Here is a 5,105-nt window from a genome sequence, read left to right as displayed (position 1 = left end):
TGTCGTATCTTAACACACAGGCACAATTACAAACAGCAGAGACTCCAACTAATACAGATTACTGCAGCTAAGCTTATTTTCGGTAAGAGTAAATTCGATCACGTATCCCTTCTGCTCAAGGAATTACATTGGCTTCCAGTGTATCTCAGAATTCAATTTAAGTGCATTTATATTGCATTTAAGATCTTATTTGGCATTTTCGCTACTTTGAGTCCTTTAGACTGGGATGTGCATAGATCTCATCTCACCAGAAGTTCTCAAAAATTAAAACCTACATTTCCTTCCCTTAGTAGTAAAAACATCTCCTTTAGGAAATTGTCATTTTTTCATCTTCAAATTAACACAATTCTGGAACGCTTTACCACTTACATTAAGAAGTATAGGTTCCTTAGTTCTATTCCGGAAAGCCCTGAAAACCTTTTTCTTCGCTAAACACTTCGGAAACTAACCACTCTTATGTTTATTTATTACATTCAGTGTTCTTCCCAGAATTTTTTTTCCAGCCAGGTGGCATGAAAAAGTAGCCGGGTGGGGCAAAACGGGGAAATTTGGTGGTGGGGAAAATTAAATGTGCACTATTTTTATTAGTTAATTATTATTAATTATTTTCCAATGCTCAATTGAAGTAAATATCCCTAAAGCCTGTAACCAACCATCAAAGTTGGCAAATTATTTTTGTTTGAATTTAACTCTTTATATGTATTGCGTTAGCGACATATACATTACCCCCTCCTTTATGAACCCTTAGGGCTCCTTTTACGAAGGTACGCTAAGCGTTTTAATGCATGCATCGGATTAGCACGTGCTAGCCCAAAATCTACCACCTGCTCAAAAAGAGGCGGTAGTGGCTAGTGTGCATGGCAATTTAGCACGTGCTATTCCATGCATTAAGGCCCTTAGTGTGGGTTTTAGAATTCTTATGAGCGTCGGAGCAGTTACCGCTGCTGCCGGAGCTAAAACACGTACTATGGGTTCGTAATGGAAAGGGTAAGTATCGTACCTATAAAGTTTCTCTCAAGTCTCACTTTTAACCCTGGCAATGAACTGTTTGTAGATTTAGCTCGCATTTCCTTGTAGCTCTTAACTCCGTTGAGAAACAATGGGGAGGGTTTCTCTGCACCTTAAAAAGATGCTTCTGGCTAATCACGTCTGGAACAGGATAATACCATATGTGCATTATGGTATCAAGTTCCCCCCCTTCCCCCACCCCAAGGGAGAGGTGGCCAAATATTAAGCCCGACATACCCAACACCCTGAATCTGACCACTTTATGGAGACCGAGTACACCACAAACCCTGCCATACAGGACACAAGGAAACAATCACAGAGAAAGCCACCAGCGGCAAAGAAAGCAAACAGAATGTTAGGCATGATAAAGAAAGGAATCACGAGTAGATCGGAGAAAGTCATAATACCGCTTTATAGAGCAATGGTCAGACCACACTTGGAATACTGTGTCCAACATTGGTCTCCCAACCTAAAGAAGGATATAAAACTGTTAGAGAGGGTGCAGAGACGAGCAACGAAGTTAATAAGAGGTATGGAGAACTTGGAATATGAGGAACGACTCAAGAAACTAGGACTGTTCTCCCTTGAGAAGAGAAGGCTGCGAGGGGACATGATCGAGACGTTCAAAATGCTGAAAGGCATCGATAAAATAGAGCAGGAAAATAAATTATTTACATTGTCCAACGCGACACGGACAAGAGGACATGGTTTGAAGCTAAGGGGGGACAAGTCCAGGACAAATGTCAGGAAGTTCTGTTTTACGCAGCGAGTGGTAGACGCCTGGAATGCTCTCCCAAAGGAGGTTATCAAGGAATCCACTGTGCTGGGATTCAAAGGCAAATTAGATGCACATCTCCTTATGAGAGGCATAGAGGGATATGGGTGACTAAAACTACATCAGGTGTATACCTGACTGGGCCTCCGCGTGTGCGGATCGCCGGACTTGATGGACCATGGGTCTGATCCGGAGATGGCAGTTCTTATGTTCTTATGTTCTAGAGGCATCTATACCGCTACCCCCAGAGGAGATTTCACGGATCCTTTTCCCTCATCCAGGAAGCCAAGATACACAGTATTATATTACATTGGTGTCTTTTATTCTGTCAATACCTTGCAGTTCTAGGCGGAATACAAAAAGAGGCATTCTGGTCATATCCAGTAAGATTACAAGATGGCTATTTGGTTAGAATGTTTAGGGACTGGTAGAAGTTTCACATTTGACAGGTATATTTGAGCGTACTGTTCTTCTTTCTGGCAGTTAGACACATCCATGGCCAGAAGCCACCTATCCCCACTGACTGTATTTCAGAAAGGGATTTTTACGTGACAACATTTTTTTATTGATAACCAAAGCAAAGACGCAAAACCATCAAAATGAGCAGAAAACAGACAACATCACACTATACAAAAGTGAACTGCACCAGTCATCAGAAATATTTTGTGTGTGTGTGTATCTCAAAAAGGAAGGAGCTATCCATTCCCATTAACTACTGTCCCTCTCCATTCCCACTGCACCCCCACCCAAACAGCCCCCCTCCCCAATACAACAGAAATGAATTTTTATAAAAAGCCACCTTTCTGAAATCTTTGCAATGGGGGAGGGGAGGCATTTAAACAATTTGACTGTAACAAGGCCAGTCCCCAGCTCTGCCAAGCCCCCCAGTTGCAGAGAGGAGAATGTAGGGAACTTCTGAATGCCCTGAACCCCCTGCACTATGGGCTCCAACAGCACGAGAACCCCGCCCCACCCCCACCCCCACAGCACTGCTCTGGAGTGAAAGCTAGGCACAGGCTGTCTCCCCCACCCCCTGGAGATCTTGGCAGCTTTTCACACAATGCCTCCAGCTCCCCCCGAGGCCTCTGCTATGTGCTTGCCGCAACAGAAAGTAAATGAAGCCTCCACTGTTATTTCCTTCCTCTTCCCCTCCCCACTCTGGGGCCTCCCAGCTCCAGCTTCGCCTCCAGTGGGAGAGTTTCTGCTCCAGCGAGGATGCCGCCATCTTTGCCGCCCCCACGCACTAATAATAAATAAACAGAGCACTGCAACTGCGCACACCGAGCTGCCCGCACAGGCTCGCCCACCCACGCATGGCCGAAAGAACTTTCACACCAAGTGGATGGAAACAGGAAATCAATTAGACTAGGATCGGAGAGAAACGCTTAGCAATCACCAAGTCCCGTAGCAAGCCGGCCTTCCTGTCTCCGTGCAATCTAGCCTACTGAGAGTAGAAAAGGTAGATCTGCGGCTGTCATTTTGCAATATCATGTGAGATGACAGTCGGGCGCTCACTTAAATTAGCCAGGCGGAGCGCCCGGCTAAAACATGCTAGGGAGAACACTGACATTACTGTTAACCGAGTCGAGCTCCTTCTGGTTGATGACTCGATGTATAAAATTAAGTTTTAGTTTCATTTTGTTTAGATATTGTGAGCTCACCGGGACAGATAAGGAAAAATGCTTGAAGTACCTTTATGTAAACCCCTTTGAGTGTGATTGTAAAATTACAAAAAGGCGGTATACAAATCCCTCCCCCCCCCATTTTTCTCTGAAAACATTTTCCTATTTTTTTCTCCTCTACTGCCAACTTCTGTCTCCATCCCTTCTATCTTGTTGTGCCGCATGCCTGAAACAACCTGCCTGGCTCATTTCATCAGACTCCCATCTCGGACGGTATTCAAATCCAAACTGAAAGTCCACCTATTTGAAGCTGTGTTTAAATACTAACACTACCAACATACCTGTCTTTCATTCTCTCAATGGTCCCCTATCACATCTGCGGCCCCCTCCAATTCCTTTCTTGAGCACTAAGTTCAGACTCCCTTTTGTCCTATGTGATTTCACCTCATCAACTCCTCCCTCTCTAATTCCCTACTTGAGCACTTGTTCTGACTCCCCTTTTGTACTGTGTGTCATAATTAGTTTGTAAGCCCTTCTGAGCAGGGACCATGTCTTGCATGTACAATGTACACCGCTGCATGTGCCTGGTAGTGCTCTAGAAATAATAAATTGTTGAGTTATAAGATCGTTGTGATCACTTGCACTCTTCTTCTGTCCACAAGGCAGGTTTCTGTTGAGTGTCATTTCAATGTTGTGACTCGGCTCCTTCTCCTCTCCTCTCTTCTCTTATGTTCTCCACATTTGTTATATTTGGTTCAGAAGTATATTTATTATATTAGTTATCCTTGTGTTGGGACCTTTCTTGACCTCTGTGTATGTCTGTGCATTTTTCATCACCCGAACACTGAACTACTTGTAAACTGCTTTGCTGTTCTTTACAAATGGCGGTCAGTGAAATTCAGTTAAATTTTAAATCTTAAGAAAGGCTAAACATCTGAAAATGTTTTCCCTATGTGCACCCCTATCACATACAAATTTTCTGGACGATATTCTAATAAATGTAATTAAGCGTGCAGGAGAAGCTCCTGCCCACTTGAGAATCGCCTGTGACTGCCCACCTCCCCACCTGATATTCAGTGACTCTAAACTGGGCAGTGCCTCTGATTGCCCATTAAAAAGTGGGCAGGTCAGGGGTGGTACAGGGGACAGAATTTGTGAGAAGCTGGCAGCTATGTAGGAGCCTGCAAACTTCCACTTACGTAGCTATACAGATTCCAGCACAAAACTATTCTTTAACTTTAAAGAAACCTGGATCCCCCTTTTGGCTTCCAAAAAAAGCCCCCATCCTTCCCTAACCCCTCCCCCTAGAATGAGTTTTACATCATTACTCTTAACAGAAAACTTTGTGAATATTCAAAAGAAATGAAAAAAAAAAAAAATCAATGAAACAATAAGGTCACTTTTTTTTTTTTTTTACAGTCCACAAAAACAGAAGGAAGGAGAATTGCATAAAAACTCCAATTAGAAATTACAAAGTATTGTATAAAAGAGAACCATTATCTACCATGAAAAGCATTAACTACAAAGCCCACCTAGTTAAATGGCAGCTATTTCTTTCATATTTCTAGACTGCCTATGAACTAGGTGGTTACAATTAAACTTACACAAATCACAAAAAGACTACATTAAAACAAACTGCTGTACACTTCCACCTCCATATTCGCGGTGGATAGAGGCAGACCCGGCCCTCGAATAATATT

Source organism: Geotrypetes seraphini, chromosome 12, assembly GCF_902459505.1.
Source record: "Geotrypetes seraphini chromosome 12, aGeoSer1.1, whole genome shotgun sequence".
Classification (NCBI taxonomy): Eukaryota; Metazoa; Chordata; class Amphibia; order Gymnophiona; family Dermophiidae; genus Geotrypetes; species Geotrypetes seraphini.
Note: the sequence above shows the minus strand (reverse complement) of the source record.